The sequence below is a fragment of the Lampris incognitus genome, chromosome 1, assembly GCF_029633865.1.
Source record: "Lampris incognitus isolate fLamInc1 chromosome 1, fLamInc1.hap2, whole genome shotgun sequence".
NCBI classification, from domain to species: domain Eukaryota; kingdom Metazoa; phylum Chordata; class Actinopteri; order Lampriformes; family Lampridae; genus Lampris; species Lampris incognitus.
The window spans coordinates 76,934,614-76,957,400 of record NC_079211.1 but is presented as its reverse complement, the minus strand read 5'-3'; positions in this window follow the sequence as shown (position 1 = coordinate 76,957,400).

Below are 22,787 nucleotides of genomic sequence, written 5' to 3'. Positions count from 1 at the left end.
AGGAACTGTGTTGTGTCTCGGGCGTCAGATGAAACAGGAACTGTGTTGTTTCGCGGGCGTCAGATGAAACAGGAACTGTATTGTGTCTCGGGCGTCAGATGAAACAGGAACTGTGTTGTTTCGTGGGCGTCAGATGAAACAGGAACTGTGTTGTGTCTCGGGCGTCAGATGAAAAAGGAACTGTGTTGTTTCGCGGGCGTCAGATGAAACAGGAACTGTGTGGTGTCTCGGGCATCAGATGAAACAGGAACTGTGTTATGTCTCGGGCATCAGATGAAAAAGGAACTGTGTTGTTTCGAGGGCGTCAGATGAAACAGGAACTGTGTTGTGTCTCGGGCGTCAGATGAAAAAGGAACTGTGTTGTTTCGCGGGCGTCAGATGAAACAGGAACTGTGTTGTGTCTCGGGCATCAGATGAAACAAGAACTGTGTTATGTCTCGGGCATCAGATGAAAAAGGAACTGAGTTGTTTCGAGGGCGTCAGATGAAACAGGAACTGTGTTGTGTCTCGGGCGTCAGATGAAACAGGAAGTGTGTTGTTTCGCGGGCGTCAGATGAAACAGGAACTGTGTTGTGTCTCGGGCGTCAGATGAAACAGGAACTGTGTTGTGTCTCGGGCGTCAGATGAAACAGGAACTGTGTTGTTTCGCGGGCGTCAGATGAAACAGGAACTGTTTTGTGTCTCGGACGTCAGATGAAACAGGAACTGTGTTGTGTCTCGGGCGTCAGATGAAACAGGAACTGTTTTGTGTCTCGGGCGTCAGATGAAACAGGAACTGTGTTGTTTAGCGGGCGTCAGATGAAACAGGAACTGTGTTGTGTCTCGGGCTGTGTTTTTTCGCGGGCGTCAGATGAAAAAGGAACTGTGTTGTGTCTCGGGCATCAGATGAAACAGGAACTGTGTTATGTCTCGGGCATCAGATGAAAAAGGAACTGAGTTGTTTCGAGGGCGTCAGATGAAACAGGAACTGTGTTGTGTCTCGGGCGTCAGATGAAACAGGAACTGTTTTGTGTCTCGGGCGTCAGATGAAACAGGAACTGTGTTGTTTAGCGGGCGTCAGATGAAACAGGAACTGTGTTGTGTCTCGGGCTGTGTTTTTTCGCGGGCGTCAGATGAAAAAGGAACTGTGTTGTGTCTCGGGCATCAGATGAAACAGGAACTGTGTTATGTCTCGGGCATCAGATGAAAAAGGAACTGAGTTGTTTCGAGGGCGTCAGATGAAACAGGAACTGTGTTGTGTCTCGGGCGTCAGATGAAACAGGAACTGTGTTGTTTCGCGGGCGTCAGATGAAACAGGAACTGTATTGTGTCTCGGGCGTCAGATGAAACAGGAACTGTGTTGTTTCGTGGGCGTCAGATGAAACAGGAACTGTGTTGTGTCTCGGGCGTCAGATGAAACAGGAACTGTTTTGTGTCTCGGGCGTCAGATGAAACAGGAACTGTGTTGTTTCGCGGGCGTCAGATGAAACAGGAACTGTGTTGTTTCGCGGGCGTCAGATGAAACAGGAACTGTGTTGTGTCTCGGGCGTCAGATGAAACAGGAACTGTGTTATGTCTCGGGCATCAGATGAAACAGGAACTGTGTTGTTTCGCGGGCGTCAGATGAAACAGGAACTGTGTTGTGTCTCGGGCGTCAGATGAAACAGGAAGTGTGTTGTTTCGCGGGCGTCAGATGAAACAGGAACTGTGTTGTGTCTCGGGCGTCAGATGAAACAGGAACTGTGTTGTGTCTCGGGCGTCAGATGAAACAGGAACTGTGTTGTTTCGCGGGCGTCAGATGAAACAGGAACTGTTTTGTGTCTCGGGCGTCAGATGAAACAGGAACTGTGTTGTGTCTCGGGCGTCAGATGAAACAGGAACTGTGTTGTGTCTCGGGCGTCAGATGAAACAGGAACTGTGTTGTTTCGCGGGCGTCAGATGAAACAGGAACTGTGTTGTGTCTCGGGCGTCAGATGAAACAGGAACTGTGTTGTATCGAGGGCGTCAGATGAAACAGGAACTGTGTTGTGTCTCGGGCGTCAGATGAAACAGGAACTGTGTTGTTTCGCGGGCGTCAGATGAAACAGGAACTGTATTGTGTCTCGGGCGTCAGATGAAACAGGAACTGTGTTGTTTCGTGGGCGTCAGATGAAAAAGGAACTGTGTTGTTTCGCGGGCGTCAGATGAAACAGGAACTGTGTTGTGTCTCGGGCATCAGATGAAACAGGAACTGTGTTATGTCTCGGGCATCAGATGAAAAAGGAACTGAGTTGTTTCGCGGGCGTCAGATGAAACAGGAACTGTGTTGTGTCTCGGGCGTCAGATGAAACAGGAACTGTGTTGTTTCGCGGGCGTCAGATGAAACAGGAACTGTGTTGTTTCGCGGGCGTCAAATGAAACAGAAACTGTGTTGTGTCTCGGGCGTCAGATGAAACAGGAACTGTGTTATGTCTCGGGCATCAGATGAAAAAGGAACTGAGTTGTTTCGCGGGCGTCAGATGAAACAGGAACTGTGTTGTGTCTCGGGCGTCAGATGAAACAGGAACTGTGTTGTTTCGCGGGCGTCAGATGAAACAGGAACTGTGTTGTTTCGCGGGCGTCAGATGAAACAGGAACTGTGTTGTTTCGCGGGCGTCAGATGAAACAGGAACTGTGTTGTGTCTCGGGCGTCAGATGAAACAGGAACTGTGTTATGTCTCGGGCATCAGATGAAACAGGAACTGTGTTGTTTCGCGGGCGTCAGATGAAACAGGAACTGTGTTGTGTCTCGGGCGTCAGATGAAACAGGAAGTGTGTTGTTTCGCGGGCGTCAGATGAAACAGGAACTGTGTTGTGTCTCGGGCGTCAGATGAAACAGGAACTGTGTTGTGTCTCGGGCGTCAGATGAAACAGGAACTGTGTTGTTTCGCGGGCGTCAGATGAAACAGGAACTGTTTTGTGTCTCGGGCGTCAGATGAAACAGGAACTGTGTTGTGTCTCGGGCGTCAGATGAAACAGGAACTGTGTTGTGTCTCGGGCGTCAGATGAAACAGGAACTGTGTTGTTTCGCGGGCGTCAGATGAAACAGGAACTGTGTTGTGTCTCGGGCGTCAGATGAAACAGGAACTGTGTTGTATCGAGGGCGTCAGATGAAACAGGAACTGTGTTGTGTCTCGGGCGTCAGATGAAACAGGAACTGTGTTGTTTCGCGGGCGTCAGATGAAACAGGAACTGTATTGTGTCTCGGGCGTCAGATGAAACAGGAACTGTGTTGTTTCGTGGGCGTCAGATGAAAAAGGAACTGTGTTGTTTCGCGGGCGTCAGATGAAACAGGAACTGTGTTGTGTCTCGGGCATCAGATGAAACAGGAACTGTGTTATGTCTCGGGCATCAGATGAAAAAGGAACTGAGTTGTTTCGCGGGCGTCAGATGAAACAGGAACTGTGTTGTGTCTCGGGCGTCAGATGAAACAGGAACTGTGTTGTTTCGCGGGCGTCAGATGAAACAGGAACTGTGTTGTTTCGCGGGCGTCAAATGAAACAGAAACTGTGTTGTGTCTCGGGCGTCAGATGAAACAGGAACTGTGTTTTTTCGCGGGCGTCAGATGAAACAGGAATTGTGTTGTGTCTCGGGCGTCAGATGAAACAGGAACTGTGTTGTGTCTCGGGCATCAGATGAAACAGGAACTGTGTTGTGTCTCGGGCATCAGATGAAACAGGAACTGTGTTGTTTCGCGGGCGTCAGATGAAACAGGAACTGTGTTTTTTCGCGGGCGTCAGATGAAAAAGGAACTGTGTTGTGTCTCGGTCATCAGATGAAACAGGAACTGTGTTGTGTCTCGGGCATCAGATGAAACAGGAACTGTGTTGTTTCGCGGGCGTCAGATGAAACAGGAACTGTGTTGTGTCTCGGGCGTCAGATGAAACAGGAACTGTGTTGTTTCGCGGGCGTCAGATGAAACAGGAACTGTGCTGTGTCTCGGGCGTCAGATGAAACAGGAACTGTGTTGTTTCGAGGGCGTCAGATGAAACAGGAACTGTGTTGTGTCTCGGGCGTCAGATGAAACAGGAACTGTGTTGTTTCGCGGGCGTCAGATGAAACAGGAACTGTATTGTGTCTCGGGCGTCAGATGAAACAGGAACTGTGTTGTTTCGTGGGCGTCAGATGAAACAGGAACTGTGTTGTGTCTCGGGCGTCAGATGAAAAAGGAACTGTGTTGTTTCGCGGGCGTCAGATGAAACAGGAACTGTGTGGTGTCTCGGGCATCAGATGAAACAGGAACTGTGTTATGTCTCGGGCATCAGATGAAAAAGGAACTGTGTTGTTTCGAGGGCGTCAGATGAAACAGGAACTGTGTTGTGTCTCGGGCGTCAGATGAAAAAGGAACTGTGTTGTTTCGCGGGCGTCAGATGAAACAGGAACTGTGTTGTGTCTCGGGCATCAGATGAAACAGGAACTGTGTTATGTCTCGGGCATCAGATGAAAAAGGAACTGAGTTGTTTCGAGGGCGTCAGATGAAACAGGAACTGTGTTGTGTCTCGGGCGTCAGATGAAACAGGAAGTGTGTTGTTTCGCGGGCGTCAGATGAAACAGGAACTGTGTTGTGTCTCGGGCGTCAGATGAAACAGGAACTGTGTTGTGTCTCGGGCGTCAGATGAAACAGGAACTGTGTTGTTTCGCGGGCGTCAGATGAAACAGGAACTGTTTTGTGTCTCGGGCGTCAGATGAAACAGGAACTGTGTTGTGTCTCGGGCGTCAGATGAAACAGGAACTGTTTTGTGTCTCGGGCGTCAGATGAAACAGGAACTGTGTTGTTTAGCGGGCGTCAGATGAAACAGGAACTGTGTTGTGTCTCGGGCTGTGTTTTTTCGCGGGCGTCAGATGAAAAAGGAACTGTGTTGTGTCTCGGGCATCAGATGAAACAGGAACTGTGTTATGTCTCGGGCATCAGATGAAAAAGGAACTGAGTTGTTTCGAGGGCGTCAGATGAAACAGGAACTGTGTTGTGTCTCGGGCGTCAGATGAAACAGGAACTGTTTTGTGTCTCGGGCGTCAGATGAAACAGGAACTGTGTTGTTTAGCGGGCGTCAGATGAAACAGGAACTGTGTTGTGTCTCGGGCTGTGTTTTTTCGCGGGCGTCAGATGAAAAAGGAACTGTGTTGTGTCTCGGGCATCAGATGAAACAGGAACTGTGTTATGTCTCGGGCATCAGATGAAAAAGGAACTGAGTTGTTTCGAGGGCGTCAGATGAAACAGGAACTGTGTTGTGTCTCGGGCGTCAGATGAAACAGGAACTGTGTTGTTTCGCGGGCGTCAGATGAAACAGGAACTGTATTGTGTCTCGGGCGTCAGATGAAACAGGAACTGTGTTGTTTCGTGGGCGTCAGATGAAACAGGAACTGTGTTGTGTCTCGGGCGTCAGATGAAACAGGAACTGTTTTGTGTCTCGGGCGTCAGATGAAACAGGAACTGTGTTGTTTCGCGGGCGTCAGATGAAACAGGAACTGTGTTGTTTCGCGGGCGTCAGATGAAACAGGAACTGTGTTGTGTCTCGGGCGTCAGATGAAACAGGAACTGTGTTATGTCTCGGGCATCAGATGAAACAGGAACTGTGTTGTTTCGCGGGCGTCAGATGAAACAGGAACTGTGTTGTGTCTCGGGCGTCAGATGAAACAGGAAGTGTGTTGTTTCGCGGGCGTCAGATGAAACAGGAACTGTGTTGTGTCTCGGGCGTCAGATGAAACAGGAACTGTGTTGTGTCTCGGGCGTCAGATGAAACAGGAACTGTGTTGTTTCGCGGGCGTCAGATGAAACAGGAACTGTTTTGTGTCTCGGGCGTCAGATGAAACAGGAACTGTGTTGTGTCTCGGGCGTCAGATGAAACAGGAACTGTGTTGTGTCTCGGGCGTCAGATGAAACAGGAACTGTGTTGTTTCGCGGGCGTCAGATGAAACAGGAACTGTGTTGTGTCTCGGGCGTCAGATGAAACAGGAACTGTGTTGTATCGAGGGCGTCAGATGAAACAGGAACTGTGTTGTGTCTCGGGCGTCAGATGAAACAGGAACTGTGTTGTTTCGCGGGCGTCAGATGAAACAGGAACTGTATTGTGTCTCGGGCGTCAGATGAAACAGGAACTGTGTTGTTTCGTGGGCGTCAGATGAAACAGGAACTGTGTTGTGTCTCGGGCGTCAGATGAATAAGGAACTGTGTTCTTTCGCGGGCGTCAGATGAAACAGGAACTGTGTTGTGTCTCGGGCATCAGATGAAACAGGAACTGTGTTATGTCTCGGGCATCAGATGAAAAAGGAACTGAGTTGTTTCGAGGGCGTCAGATGAAACAGGAACTGTGTTGTGTCCCGGGCGTCAGATGAAAAAGGAACTGTGTTGTTTCGAGGGCGTCAGATGAAACAGGAACTGTGTTGTGTCTCGGGCGTCAGATGAAACAGGAACTGTGTTGTGTCTCGGGAGTCAGATGAAACAGGAACTGTGTTGTTTCGCGGGCGTCAGATGAAACAGGAACTGTTTTGTGTCTCGGGCGTCAGATGAAACAGGAACTGTGTTGTGTCTCGGGCGTCAGATGAAACAGGAACTGTGTTGTGTCTCGGGCGTCAGATGAAACAGGAACTGTGTTGTTTCGCGGGCGTCAGATGAAACAGGAACTGTGTTGTGTCTCGGGCGTCAGATGAAACAGGAACTGTGTTGTTTCGAGGGCGTCAGATGAAACAGGAACTGTGTTGTGTCTCGGGCGTCAGATGAAACAGGAACTGTGTTGTTTCGCGGGCGTCAGATGAAACAGGAACTGTATTGTGTCTCGGGCGTCAGATGAAACAGGAACTGTGTTGTTTCGTGGGCGTCAGATGAAACAGGAACTGTGTTGTGTCTCGGGCGTCAGATGAAAAAGGAACTGTGTTGTTTCGCGGGCGTCAGATGAAACAGGAACTGTGTTGTGTCTCGGGCATCAGATGAAACAGGAACTGTGTTATGTCTCGGGCATCAGATGAAAAAGGAACTGAGTTGTTTCGCGGGCGTCAGATGAAACAGGAACTGTGTTGTGTCTCGGGCGTCAGATGAAACAGGAACTGTGTTGTTTCGCGGGCGTCAGATGAAACAGGAACTGTGTTGTTTCGCGGGCGTCAAATGAAACAGAAACTGTGTTGTGTCTCGGGCGTCAGATGAAACAGGAACTGTGTTTTTTCGCGGGCGTCAGATGAAACAGGAACTGTGTTGTGTCTCGGGCGTCAGATGAAACAGGAACTGTGTTGTGTCTCGGGCATCAGATGAAACAGGAACTGTGTTGTGTCTCGGGCATCAGATGAAACAGGAACTGTGTTGTTTCGCGGGCGTCAGATGAAACAGGAACTGTATTGTGTCTCGGGCGTCAGATGAAACAGGAACTGTGTTGTTTAGCGGGCGTCAGATGAAACAGGAACTGTGTTGTGTCTCGGGCGTCAGATGAAAAAGGAACTGTGTTGTTTCGCGGGCGTCAGATGAAACAGGAACTGTGTTGTGTCTCGGGCATCAGATGAAACAGGAACTGTGTTATGTCTCGGGCATCAGATGAAAAAGGAACTGAGTTGTTTCGAGGGCGTCAGATGAAACAGGAACTGTGTTGTGTCCCGGGCGTCAGATGAAAAAGGAACTGTGTTGTTTCGAGGGCGTCAGATGAAACAGGAACTGTGTTGTGTCTCGGGCGTCAGATGAAACAGGAACTGTGTTGTGTCTCGGGCGTCAGATGAAACAGGAACTGTGTTGTTTCGCGGGCGTCAGATGAAACAGGAACTGTTTTGTGTCTCGGGCGTCAGATGAAACAGGAACTGTGTTGTTTCGCGGGCGTCAGATGAAACAGGAACTGTTTTGTGTCTCGGGCGTCAGATGAAACAGGAACTGTGTTGTTTAGCGGGCGTCAGATGAAACAGGAACTGTGTTGTGTCTCGGGCGTCAGATGAAACAGGAACTGTGTTGTGTCTCGGGCGTCAGATGAAACAGGAACTGTGTTTTTTCGCGGGCGTCAGATGAAACAGGAACTGTGTTGTGTCTCGGGCGTCAGATGAAACAGGAACTGTGTTGTTTAGCGGGCGTCAGATGAAACAGGAACTGTTTTGTGTCTCGGGCGTCAGATGAAACAGGAACTGTGTTGTGTCTCGGGCATCAGATGAAACAGGAACTGTGTTGTGTCTCGGGCATCAGATGAAACAGGAACTGTGTTGTTTCGCGGGCGTCAGATGAAACAGGAACTGTATTGTGTCTCGGGCGTCAGATGAAACAGGAACTGTGTTGTTTAGCGGGCGTCAGATGAAACAGGAACTGTGTTTTGTCTCGGGCGTCAGATGAAAAAGGAACTGTGTTGTTTCGCGGGCGTCAGATGAAACAGGAACTGTGTTGTGTCTCGGGCATCAGATGAAACAGGAACTGTGTTATGTCTCGGGCATCAGATGAAACAGGAACTGTGTTGTTTCGCGGGCGTCAGATGAAACAGGAACTGTGTTGTGTCTCGGGCGTCAGATGAAACAGGAAGTGTGTTGTTTCGCGGGCGTCAGATGAAACAGGAACTGTGTTGTGTCTCGGGCGTCAGATGAAACAGGAACTGTGTTGTGTCTCGGGCGTCAGATGAAACAGGAACTGTGTTGTTTCGCGGGCGTCAGATGAAACAGGAACTGTTTTGTGTCTCGGGCGTCAGATGAAACAGGAACTGTGTTGTGTCTCGGGCGTCAGATGAAACAGGAACTGTGTTGTGTCTCGGGCGTCAGATGAAACAGGAACTGTGTTGTTTCGCGGGCGTCAGATGAAACAGGAACTGTGTTGTGTCTCGGGCGTCAGATGAAACAGGAACTGTGTTGTTTCGAGGGCGTCAGATGAAACAGGAACTGTGTTGTGTCTCGGGCGTCAGATGAAACAGGAACTGTGTTGTTTCGCGGGCGTCAGATGAAACAGGAACTGTATTGTGTCTCGGGCTTCAGATGAAACAGGAACTGTGTTGTTTCGTGGGCGTCAGATGAAACAGGAACTGTGTTGTGTCTCGGGCGTCAGATGAAAAAGGAACTGTGTTGTTTCGCAGGCGTCAGATGAAACAGGAACTGTGTTGTGTCTCGGCCATCAGATGAAACAGGAACTGTGTTATGTCTCGGGCATCAGATGAAAAAGGAACTGAGTTGTTTCGAGGGCGTCAGATGAAACAGGAACTGTGTTGTGTCTCGGGCGTCAGATGAAACAGGAAGTGTGTTGTTTCGCGGGCGTCAGATGAAACAGGAACTGTGTTGTGTCTCGGGCGTCAGATGAAACAGGAACTGTGTTGTGTCTCGGGCGTCAGATGAAACAGGAACTGTGTTGTTTCGCGGGCGTCAGATGAAACAGGAACTGTTTTGTGTCTCGGGCGTCAGATGAAACAGGAACTGTGTTGTGTCTCGGGCGTCAGATGAAACAGGAACTGTGTTGTGTCTCGGGCGTCAGATGAAACAGGAACTGTGTTGTTTCGCGGGCGTCAGATGAAACAGGAACTGTGTTGTGTCTCGGGCGTCAGATGAAACAGGAACTGTGTTGTTTCGAGGGCGTCAGATGAAACAGGAACTGTGTTGTGTCTCGGGCGTCAGATGAAACAGGAACTGTGTTGTTTCGCGGGCGTCAGATGAAACAGGAACTGTATTGTGTCTCGGGCGTCAGATGAAACAGGAACTGTGTTGTTTCGTGGGCGTCAGATGAAACAGGAACTGTGTTGTGTCTCGGGCGTCAGATGAAAAAGGAACTGTGTTGTTTCGCGGGCGTCAGATGAAACAGGAACTGTGTTGTGTCTCGGGCATCAGATGAAACAGGAACTGTGTTATGTCTCGGGCATCAGATGAAAAAGGAACTGAGTTGTTTCGAGGGCGTCAGATGAAACAGGAACTGTGTTGTGTCTCGGGCGTCAGATGAAAAAGGAACTGTGTTGTTTCGAGGGCGTCAGATGAAACAGGAACTGTGTTGTGTCTCGGGCGTCAGATGAAACAGGAACTGTGTTGTGTCTCGGGCGTCAGATGAAACAGGAACTGTGTTGTTTCGCGGGCGTCAGATGAAACAGGAACTGTTTTGTGTCTCGGGCGTCAGATGAAACAGGAACTGTGTTGTTTCGCGGGCGTCAGATGAAACAGGAACTGTTTTGTGTCTCGGGCGTCAGATGAAACAGGAACTGTGTTGTTTCGCGGGCGTCAGATGAAACAGGAACTGTTTTGTGTCTCGGGCTTCAGATGAAACAGGAACTGTGTTGTTTCGTGGGCGTCAGATGAAACAGGAACTGTGTTGTGTCTCGGGCGTCAGATGAAAAAGGAACTGTGTTGTTTCGCGGGCGTCAGATGAAACAGGAACTGTGTTGTGTCTCGGCCATCAGATGAAACAGGAACTGTGTTATGTCTCGGGCATCAGATGAAAAAGGAACTGAGTTGTTTCGAGGGCGTCAGATGAAACAGGAACTGTGTTGTGTCTCGGGCGTCAGATGAAAAAGGAACTGTGTTGTTTCGAGGGCGTCAGATGAAACAGGAACTGTGTTGTGTCTCGGGCGTCAGATGAAACAGGAACTGTGTTGTGTCTCGGGCGTCAGATGAAACAGGAACTGTGTTGTTTCGCGGGCGTCAGATGAAACAGGAACTGTTTTGTGTCTCGGGCGTCAGATGAAACAGGAACTGTGTTGTTTCGCGGGCGTCAGATGAAACAGGAACTGTTTTGTGTCTCGGGCGTCAGATGAAACAGGAACTGTGTTGTTTAGCGGGCGTCAGATGAAACAGGAACTGTGTTGTGTCTCGGGCGTCAGATGAAACAGGAACTGTGTTGTTTCGCGGGCATCAGATGAAACAGGAACTGTGTTGTGTCTCGGGCGTCAGATGAAACAGGAACTGTGTTGTTTTGCGGGCGTCAGATGAAACAGGAACTGTGTTGTGTCTCGGGCATCAGATGAAACAGGAACTGTGTTTTTTCGCGGGCGTCAGATGAAACAGGAACTGTGTTGTGTCTCGGGCGTCAGATGAAACAGGAACTGTGTTGTGTCTCGGGCATCAGATGAAACAGGAACTGTGTTGTGTCTCGGGCATCAGATGAAACAGGAACTGTGTTGTTTCGCGGGCGTCAGATGAAACAGGAACTGTGTTTTTTCGCGGGCGTCAGATGAAAAAGGAACTGTGTTGTGTCTCGGTCATCAGATGAAACAGGAACTGTGTTGTGTCTCGGGCATCAGATGAAACAGGAACTGTGTTGTTTCGCGGGCGTCAGATGAAACAGGAACTGTGTTGTGTCTCGGGCGTCAGATGAAATAGGAACTGTGTTGTTTCGCGGGCGTCAGATGAAACAGGAACTGTGTTGTGTCTCGGGCGTCAGATGAAACAGGAACTGTGTTGTTTCGAGGGCGTCAGATGAAACAGGAACTGTGTTGTGTCTCGGGCGTCAGATGAAACAGGAACTGTGTTGTTTCGCGGGCGTCAGATGAAACAGGAACTGTATTGTGTCTCGGGCGTCAGATGAAACAGGAACTGTGTTGTTTCGTGGGCGTCAGAGGAAACAGGAACTGTGTTGTGTCTCGGGCGTCAGATGAAAAAGGAATTGTGTTGTTTCGTGGGCGTCAGATGAAACAGGAACTGTGTTGTGTCTCGGGCATCAGATGAAACAGGAACTGTGTTATGTCTCGAGCATCAAATGAAAAAGGAACTGTGTTGTTTCGAGGGCGTCAGATGAAACAGGAACTGTGTTGTGTCTCGGGCGTCAGATGAAAAAGGAACTGTGTTGTTTCGAGGGCGTCAGATGAAACAGGAACTGTGTTGTGTCTCGGGCGTCAGATGAAACAGGAACTGTGTTGTGTCTCGGGCGTCAGATGAAACAGGAACTGTGTTGTTTCGCGGGCGTCAGATGAAACAGGAACTGTGTTGTGTCTCGGACGTCAGATGAAACAGGAACTGTGTTGTTTCGCGGGCGTCAGATGAAACAGGAACTGTTTTGTGTCTCGGGCGTCAGATGAAACAGGAACTGTGTTGTTTAGCGGGCGTCAGATGAAACAGGAACTGTGTTGTGTCTCGGGCGTCAGATGAAACAGGAACTGTGTTGTTTCGCGGGCATCTGATGAAACAGGAACTGTGTTGTGTCTCGGCTGTCAGATGAAACAGGAACTGTGTTGTTTCGCGGGCATCAGATGAAACAGGAACTGTGTTGTGTCTCGGGCGTCAGATGAAACAGGAACTGTGTTTTTTCGCGGGCGTCAGATGAAACAGGAACTGTGTTGTGTCTCGGGCGTCAGATGAAACAGGAACTGTGTTGTTTAGCGGGCGTCAGATGAAACAGGAACTGTTTTGTGTCTCGGGCGTCAGATGAAACAGGAACTGTGTTGTGTCTCGGGCATCAGATGAAACAGGAACTGTGTTGTGTCTCGGGCATCAGATGAAACAGGAACTGTGTTGTTTCGCGGGCGTCAGATGAAACAGGAACTGTGTTGTGTCTCGGGCGTCAGATGAAACAGGAAATGTGTTGTTTCGTGGGCGTCAGATGAAACAGGAACTGTGTTGTGTCTCGGGCGTCAGATGAAAAAGGAACTGTGTTGTTTCGCGGGCGTCAGATGAAACAGGAACTGTGTTGTGTCTCGGGCATCAGATGAAACAGGAACTGTGTTATGTCTCGGGCATCAGATGAAACAGGAACTGTGTTGTTTCGCGGGCGTCAGATGAAACAGGAACTGTGTTGTGTCTCGGGCGTCAGATGAAACAGGAAGTGTGTTGTTTCGCGGGCGTCAGATGAAACAGGAACTGTGTTGTGTCTCGGGCGTCAGATGAAACAGGAACTGTGTTGTGTCTCGGGCGTCAGATGAAACAGGAACTGTGTTGTTTCGCGGGCGTCAGATGAAACAGGAACTGTTTTGTGTCTCGGGCGTCAGATGAAACAGGAACTGTGTTGTGTCTCGGGCGTCAGATGAAACAGGAACTGTGTTGTGTCTCGGGCGTCAGATGAAACAGGAACTGTGTTGTTTCGCGGGCGTCAGATGAAACAGGAACTGTGTTGTGTCTCGGGCGTCAGATGAAACAGGAACTGTGTTGTTTCGAGGGCGTCAGATGAAACAGGAACTGTGTTGTGTCTCGGGCGTCAGATGAAACAGGAACTGTGTTGTTTCGCGGGCGTCAGATGAAACAGGAACTGTATTGTGTCTCGGGCGTCAGATGAAACAGGAACTGTGTTGTTTCGTGGGCGTCAGATGAAACAGGAACTGTGTTGTGTCTCGGGCGTCAGATGAAAAAGGAACTGTGTTGTTTCGCGGGCGTCAGATGAAACAGGAACTGTGTTGTGTCTCGGGCATCAGATGAAACAGGAACTGTGTTATGTCTCGGGCATCAGATGAAAAAGGAACTGAGTTGTTTCGAGGGCGTCAGATGAAACAGGAACTGTGTTGTGTCTCGGGCGTCAGATGAAACAGGAACTGTGTTGTTTCGCGGGCGTCAGATGAAACAGGAACTGTTTTGTGTCTCGGGCGTCAGATGAAACAGGAACTGTGTTGTTTCGCGGGCGTCAGATGAAACAGGAACTGTGTTGTGTCTCGGGCGTCAGATGAAACAGGAACTGTGTTATGTCTCGGGCATCAGATGAAACAGGAACTGTGTTGTTTCGCGGGCGTCAGATGAAACAGGAACTGTGTTGTGTCTCGGGCGTCAAATTAAACAGGAAGTGTGTTGTTTCGCGGGCGTCAGATGAAACAGGAACTGTGTTGTGTCTCGGGCGTCAGATGAAACAGAAACTGTGTTGTGTATCGGGCGTCAGATGAAACAGGAACTGTGTTGTTTCGCGGGCGTCAGATGAAACAGGAACTGTTTTGTGTCTCGGGCGTCAGATGAAAATGGAACTGTGTTGTTTAGCGGGCCACAGATGAAACAGGAACTGTGTTGTGTCTCGGGCGTCAGATGAAACAGGAACTGTGTTGTTTAGCGGGCGTCAGATGAAACAGGAACTGTGTTGTGTCTCGGGCGTCAGATGAAACAGGAACTGTGTTTTTTCGCGGGCGTCAGATGAAACAGGAACTGTGTTGTGTCTTGGGCGTCAGATGAAACAGGAACTGTGTTGTTTAGCGGGCGTCAGATGAAACAGGAACTGTTTTGTGTCTCGGGCGTCAGATGAAACAGGAACTGTGTTGTGTCTCGGGCATCAGATGAAACAGGAACTGTGTTGTGTCTCGGGCATCAGATGAAACAGGAACTGTGTTGTTTCGCGGGCGTCAGATGAAACAGGAACTGTATTGTGTCTCGGGCGTCAGATGAAACAGGAACTGTGTTGTTTAGCGGGCGTCAGATGAAACAGGAACTGTGTTGTGTCTCGGGCGTCAGATGAAAAAGGAACTGTGTTGTTTCGCGGGCGTCAGATGAAACAGGGACTGTGTTGTGTCTCGGGCATCAGATGAAACAGGAACTGTGTTATGTCTCGGGCATCAGATGAAACAGGAACTGTGTTGTTTCGCGGGCGTCAGATGAAACAGGAACTGTGTTGTGTCTCGGGCGTCAAATGAAACAGGAAGTGTGTTGTTTCGCGGGCGTCAGATGAAACAGGAACTGTGTTGTGTCTCGGGCGTCAGATGAAACAGGAACTGTGTTGTGTCTCGGGCGTCAGATGAAACAGGAACTGTCTTGTTTCGCGGGCGTCAGATGAAACAGGAACTGTTTTGTGTCTCGGGCGTCAGATGAAACAGGAACTGTGTTGTGTCTCGGGCGTCAGATGAAACAGGAACTGTGTTGTGTCTCGGGCGTCAGATGAAACAGGAACTGTGTTGTTTCGCGGGCGTCAGATGAAACAGGAACTGTGTTGTGTCTCGGGCGTCAGATGAAACAGGAACTGTGTTGTTTCGAGGGCGTCAGATGAAACAGGAACTGTGTTGTGTCTCGGGCGTCAGATGAAACAGGAACTGTGTTGTTTCGCGGGCGTCAGATGAAACAGGAACTGTATTGTGTCTCGGGCTTCAGATGAAACAGGAACTGTGTTGTTTCGTGGGCGTCAGATGAAACAGGAACTGTGTTGTGTCTCGGGCGTCAGATGAAAAAGGAACTGTGTTGTTTCGCGGGCGTCAGATGAAACAGGAACTGTGTTGTGTCTAGGGCATCAGATGAAACAGGAACTGTGTTATGTCTCGGGCATCAGATGAAAAAGGAACTGAGTTGTTTCGAGGGCGTCAGATGAAACAGGAATTGTGTTGTGTCTCGGGCGTCAGATGAAAAAGGAACTGTGTTGTTTCGAGGGCGTCAGATGAAACAGGAACTGTGTTGTGTCTCGGGCGTCAGATGAAACAGGAACTGTGTTGTTTCGCGGGCGTCAGATTCAACAGGAACTGTTTTGTGTCTCGGGCGTCAGATGAAACAGGAACTGTGTTGTGTCTCGGGCGTCAGATGAAACAGGAACTGTGTTGTGTCTCGGGCGTCAGATGAAACAGGAACTGTGTTGTTTCGCGGGCGTCAGATGAAACAGGAACTGTGTTGTGTCTCGGGCGTCAGATGAAACAGGAACTGTGTTGTTTCGAGGGCGTCAGATGAAACAGGAACTGTGTTGTGTCTCGGGCGTCAGATGAAACAGGAACTGTGTTGTTTCGCGGGCGTCAGATGAAACAGGAACTGTATTGTGTCTCGGGCGTCAGATGAAACAGGAACTGTGTTGTTTCGTGGGCGTCAGATGAAACAGGAACTGTGTTGTGTCTCGGGCGTCAGATGAAAAAGGAACTGTGTTGTTTCGCGGGCGTCAGATGAAACAGGAACTGTGTTGTGTCTCGGGCATCAGATGAAACAGGAACTGTGTTATGTCTCGGGCATCAGATGAAAAAGGAACTGAGTTGTTTCGAGGGCGTCAGATGAAACAGGAACTGTGTTGTGTCCCGGGCGTCAGATGAAAAAGGAACTGTGTTGTGTCTCGGGCGTCAGATGAAACAGGAACTGTGTTGTTTAGCGGGCGTCAGATGAAACAGGAACTGTGTTGTGTCTCGGGCGTCAGATGAAACAGGAACTGTGTTGTGTCTCGGGCGTCAGATGAAACAGGAACTGTGTTTTGTCGCGGGCGTCAGATGAAACAGGAACTGTGTTGTGTCTCGGGCGTCAGATGAAACAGGAACTGTGTTGTTTAGCGGGCGTCAGATGAAACAGGAACTGTTTTGTGTCTCGGGCGTCAGATGAAACAGGAACTGTGTTGTGTCTCGGGCATCAGATGAAACAGGAACTGTGTTGTGTCTCGGGCATCAGATGAAACAGGAACTGTGTTGTTTCGCGGGCTTCAGATGAAACAGGAACTGTATTGTGTCTCGGGCGTCAGATGAAACAGGAACTGTGTTGTTTAGCGGGCGTCAGATGAAACAGGAACTGTGTTGTGTCTCGGGCGTCAGATGAAAAAGGAACTGTGTTGTTTCGCGGGCGTCAGATGAAACAGGAACTGTGTTGTGTCTCGGGCATCAGATGAAAAAGGAACTGTGTTATGTCTCGGGCATCAGATGAAACAGGAACTGTGTTGTTTCGCGGGCGTCAGATGAAACAGGAACTGTGTTGTGTCTCGGGCGTCAGATGAAACAGGAAGTGTGTTGTTTCGCGGGCGTCAGATGAAACAGGAACTGTGTTGTGTCTCGGGCGTCAGATGAAACAGGAACTGTGTTGTGTCTCGGGCGTCAGATGAAACAGGAACTGTGTTGTTTCGCGGGCGTCAGATGAAACAGGAACTGTTTTGTGTCTCGGGCGTCAGATGAAACAGGAACTGTGTTGTGTCTCGGGCGTCAGATGAAACAGGAACTGTGTTGTGTCTCGGGCGTCAGATGAAACAGGAACTGTGTTGTTTCGCGGGCGTCAGATGAAACAGGAACTGTGTTGTGTCTCGGGCGTCAGATGAAACAGGAACTGTGTTGTTTCGAGGGCGTCAGATGAAACAGGAACTGTGTTGTGTCTCGGGCGTCAGATGAAACAGGAACTGTGTTGTTTCGCGGGCGTCAGATGAAACAGGAACTGTATTGTGTCTCGGGCTTCAGATGAAACAGGAACTGTGTTGTTTCGTGGGCGTCAGATGAAACAGGAACTGTGTTGTGTCTCGGGCGTCAGATGAAAAAGGAACTGTGTTGTTTCGCGGGCGTCAGATGAAACAGGAACTGTGTTGTGTCTCGGCCATCAGATGAAACAGGAACTGTGTTATGTCTCGGGCATCAGATGAAAAAGGAACTGAGTTGTTTCGAGGGCGTCAGATGAAACAGGAACTGTGTTGTGTCTCGGGCGTCAGATGAAAAAGGAACTGTGTTGTTTCGCGGGCGTCAGATGAAACAGGAACTGTGTTGTGTCTCGGGCGTCAGATGAAACAGGAACTGTGTTGTTTCGAGGGCGTCAGATGAAACAGGAACTGTGTTGTGTCTCGGGCGTCAGATGAAACAGGAACTGTGTTGTTTCGCGGGCGTCAGATGAAACAGGAACTGTATTGTGTCTCGGGCTTCAGATGAAACAGGAACTGTGTTGTTTCGTGGGCGTCAGATGAAACAGGAACTGTGTTGTGTCTCGGGCGTCAGATGAAAAAGGAACTGTGTTGTTTCGCGGGCGTCAGATGAAACAGGAACTGTGTTGTGTCTAGGGCATCAGATGAAACAGGAACTGTGTTATGTCTCGGGCATCAGATGAAAAAGGAACTGAGTTGTTTCGAGGGCGTCAGATGAAACAGGAATTGTGTTGTGTCTCGGGCGTCAGATGAAAAAGGAACTGTGTTGTTTCGAGGGCGTCAGATGAAACAGGAACTGTGTTGTGTCTCGGGCGTCAGATGAAACAGGAACTGTGTTGTTTCGCGGGCGTCAGATGAAACAGGAACTGTTTTGTGTCTCGGGCGTCAGATGAAACAGGAACTGTGTTGTGTCTCGGACGTCAGATGAAACAGGAACTGTGTTGTGTCTCGGGCGTCAGATGAAACAGGAACTGTGTTGTTTCGCGGGCGTCAGATGAAACAGGAACTGTGTTGTGTCTCGGGCGTCAGATGAAACAGGAACTGTGTTGTTTCGAGGGCGTCAGATGAAACAGGAACTGTGTTGTTTCGCGGGCGTCAGATGAAACAGGAACTGTATTGTGTCTCGGGCGTCAGATGAAACAGGAACTGTGTTGTTTCGTGGGCGTCAGATGAAACAGGAACTGTGTTGTGTCTCGGGCGTCAGATGAAAAAGGAACTGTGTTGTTTCGCGGGCGTCAGATGAAACAGGAACTGTGTTGTGTCTCGGGCATCAGATGAAACAGGAACTGTGTTATGTCTCGGGCATCAGATGAAAAAGGAACTGAGTTGTTTCGAGGGCGTCAGATGAAACAGGAACTGTGTTGTGTCCCGGGCGTCAGATGAAACAGGAACTGTGTTGTGTCTCGGGCGTCAGATGAAACAGGAACTGTGTTGTTTCGCGGGCGTCAGATGAAACAGGAACTGTGTTGTGTCTCGGACGTCAGATGAAACAGGAACTGTGTTGTTTCGCGGGCGTCAGATGAAACAGGAACTGTTTTGTGTCTCGGGCGTCAGATGAAACAGGAACTGTGTTGTTTAGCGGGCGTCAGATGAAACAGGAACTGTGTTGTGTCTCGGGCGTCAGATGAAACAGGAACTGTGTTGTTTCGCGGGCATCTGATGAAACAGGAACTGTGTTGTGTCTCGGCTGTCAGATGAAACAGGAACTGTGTTGTTTCGCGGGCATCAGATGAAACAGGAACTGTGTTGTGTCTCGGGCGTCAGATGAAACAGGAACTGTGTTTTTTCGCGGGCGTCAGATGAAACAGGAACTGTGTTGTGTCTCGGGCGTCAGATGAAACAGGAACTGTGTTGTTTAGCGGGCGTCAGATGAAACAGGAACTGTTTTGTGTCTCGGGCGTCAGATGAAACAGGAACTGTGTTGTGTCTCGGGCATCAGATGAAACAGGAACTGTGTTGTGTCTCGGGCATCAGATGAAACAGGAACTGTGTTGTTTCGCGGGCGTCAGATGAAACAGGAACTGTGTTGTGTCTCGGGCGTCAGATGAAACAGGAAATGTGTTGTTTCGTGGGCGTCAGATGAAACAGGAACTGTGTTGTGTCTCGGGCGTCAGATGAAAAAGGAACTGTGTTGTTTCGCGGGCGTCAGATGAAACAGGAACTGTGTTGTGTCTCGGGCATCAGATGAAACAGGAACTGTGTTATGTCTCGGGCATCAGATGAAACAGGAACTGTGTTGTTTCGCGGGCGTCAGATGAAACAGGAACTGTGTTGTGTCTCGGGCGTCAGATGAAACAGGAAGTGTGTTGTTTCGCGGGCGTCAGATGAAACAGGAACTGTGTTGTGTCTCGGGCGTCAGATGAAACAGGAACTGTGTTGTGTCTCGGGCGTCAGATGAAACAGGAACTGTGTTGTTTCGCGGGCGTCAGATGAAACAGGAACTGTTTTGTGTCTCGGGCGTCAGATGAAACAGGAACTGTGTTGTGTCTCGGGCGTCAGATGAAACAGGAACTGTGTTGTGTCTCGGGCGTCAGATGAAACAGGAACTGTGTTGTTTCGCGGGCGTCAGATGAAACAGGAACTGTGTTGTGTCTCGGGCGTCAGATGAAACAGGAACTGTGTTGTTTCGAGGGCGTCAGATGAAACAGGAACTGTGTTGTGTCTCGGGCGTCAGATGAAACAGGAACTGTGTTGTTTCGCGGGCGTCAGATGAAACAGGAACTGTATTGTGTCTCGGGCGTCAGATGAAACAGGAACTGTGTTGTTTCGTGGGCGTCAGATGAAACAGGAACTGTGTTGTGTCTCGGGCGTCAGATGAAAAAGGAACTGTGTTGTTTCGCGGGCGTCAGATGAAACAGGAACTGTGTTGTGTCTCGGGCATCAGATGAAACAGGAACTGTGTTATGTCTCGGGCATCAGATGAAAAAGGAACTGAGTTGTTTCGAGGGCGTCAGATGAAACAGGAACTGTGTTGTGTCTCGGGCGTCAGATGAAAAAGGAACTGTGTTGTTTCGAGGGCGTCAGATGAAACAGGAACTGTGTTGTGTCTCGGGCGTCAGATGAAACAGGAACTGTGTTGTGTCTCGGGCGTCAGATGAAACAGGAACTGTGTTGTTTCGCGGGCGTCAGATGAAACAGGAACTGTTTTGTGTCTCGGGCGTCAGATGAAACAGGAACTGTGTTGTTTCGCGGGCGTCAGATGAAACAGGAACTGTTTTGTGTCTCGGGCGTCAGATGAAACAGGAACTGTGTTGTTTAGCGGGCGTCAGATGAAACAGGAACTGTGTTGTGTCTCGGGCGTCAGATGAAACAGGAACTGTGTTGTGTCTCGGGCGTCAGATGAAACAGGAACTGTGTTTTTTCGCGGGCGTCAGATGAAACAGGAACTGTGTTGTGTCTTGGGCGTCAGATGAAACAGGAACTGTGTTGTTTAGCGGGCGTCAGATGAAACAGGAACTGTTTTGTGTCTCGGGCGTCAGATGAAACAGGAACTGTGTTGTGTCTCGGGCATCAGATGAAACAGGAACTGTGTTGTGTCTCGGGCATCAGATGAAACAGGAACTGTGTTGTTTCGCGGGCGTCAGATGAAACAGGAACTGTATTGTGTCTCGGGCGTCAGATGAAACAGGAACTGTGTTGTTTAGCGGGCGTCAGATGAAACAGGAACTGTGTTGTGTCTCGGGCGTCAGATGAAAAAGGAACTGTGTTGTTTCGCGGGCGTCAGATGAAACAGGGACTGTGTTGTGTCTCGGGCATCAGATGAAACAGGAACTGTGTTATGTCTCGAGCATCAGATGAAACAGGAACTGTGTTGTTTCGCGGGCGTCAGATGAAACAGGAACTGTGTTGTGTCTCGGGCGTCAAATGAAACAGGAAGTGTGTTGTTTCGCGGGCGTCAGATGAAACAGGAACTGTGTTGTGTCTCGGGCGTCAGATGAAACAGGAACTGTGTTGTGTCTCGGGCGTCAGATGAAACAGGAACTGTCTTGTTTCGCGGGCGTCAGATGAAACAGGAACTGTTTTGTGTCTCGGGCGTCAGATGAAACAGGAACTGTGTTGTGTCTCGGGCGTCAGATGAAACAGGAACTGTGTTGTGTCTCGGGCGTCAGATGAAACAGGAACTGTGTTGTTTCGCGGGCGTCAGATGAAACAGGAACTGTGTTGTGTCTCGGGCGTCAGATGAAACAGGAACTGTGTTGTTTCGAGGGCGTCAGATGAAACAGGAACTGTGTTGTGTCTCGGGCGTCAGATGAAACAGGAACTGTGTTGTTTCGCGGGCGTCAGATGAAACAGGAACTGTATTGTGTCTCGGGCTTCAGATGAAACAGGAACTGTGTTGTTTCGTGGGCGTCAGATGAAACAGGAACTGTGTTGTGTCTCGGGCGTCAGATGAAAAAGGAACTGTGTTGTTTCGCGGGCGTCAGATGAAACAGGAACTGTGTTGTGTCTAGGGCATCAGATGAAACAGGAACTGTGTTATGTCTCGGGCATCAGATGAAAAAGGAACTGAGTTGTTTCGAGGGCGTCAGATGAAACAGGAATTGTGTTGTGTCTCGGGCGTCAGATGAAAAAGGAACTGTGTTGTTTCGAGGGCGTCAGATGAAACAGGAACTGTGTTGTGTCTCGGGCGTCAGATGAAACAGGAACTGTGTTGTTTCGCGGGCGTCAGATTCAACAGGAACTGTTTTGTGTCTCGGGCGTCAGATGAAACAGGAACTGTGTTGTGTCTCGGACGTCAGATGAAACAGGAACTGTGTTGTGTCTCGGGCGTCAGATGAAACAGGAACTGTGTTGTTTCGCGGGCGTCAGATGAAACAGGAACTGTGTTGTGTCTCGGGCGTCAGATGAAACAGGAACTGTGTTGTTTCGAGGGCGTCAGATGAAACAGGAACTGTGTTGTGTCTCGGGCGTCAGATGAAACAGGAACTGTGTTGTTTCGCGGGCGTCAGATGAAACAGGAACTGTATTGTGTCTCGGGCGTCAGATGAAACAGGAACTGTGTTGTTTCGTGGGCGTCAGATGAAACAGGAACTGTGTTGTGTCTCGGGCGTCAGATGAAAAAGGAACTGTGTTGTTTCGCGGGCGTCAGATGAAACAGGAACTGTGTTGTGTCTCGGGCATCAGATGAAACAGGAACTGTGTTATGTCTCGGGCATCAGATGAAAAAGGAACTGAGTTGTTTCGAGGGCGTCAGATGAAACAGGAACTGTGTTGTGTCCCGGGCGTCAGATGAAAAAGGAACTGTGTTGTTTCGAGGGCGTCAGATGAAACAGGAACTGTGTTGTGTCTCGGGCGTCAGATGAAACAGGAACTGTGTTGTGTCTCGGGCGTCAGATGAAACAGGAACTGTGTTGTTTCGCGGGCGTCAGATGAAACAGGAACTGTTTTGTGTCTCGGGCGTCAGATGAAACAGGAACTGTGTTGTGTCTCGGGCGTCAGATGAAACAGGAACTGTGTTGTGTCTCGGGCGTCAGATGAAACAGGAACTGTGTTGTTTCGCGGGCGTCAGATGAAACAGGAACTGTGTTGTGTCTCGGGCGTCAGATGAAACAGGAACTGTGTTGTTTCGAGGGCGTCAGATGAAACAGGAACTGTGTTGTGTCTCGGGCGTCAGATGAAACAGGAACTGTGTTGTTTCGCGGGCGTCAGATGAAACAGGAACTGTATTGTGTCTCGGGCGTCAGATGAAACAGGAACTGTGTTGTTTCGTGGGCGTCAGATGAAACAGGAACTGTGTTGTGTCTCGGGCGTCAGATGAAAAAGGAACTGTGTTGTTTCGCGGGCGTCAGATGAAACAGGAACTGTGTTGTGTCTCGGGCATCAGATGAAACAGGAACTGTGTTATGTCTCGGGCATCAGATGAAAAAGGAACTGAGTTGTTTCGCGGGCGTCAGATGAAACAGGA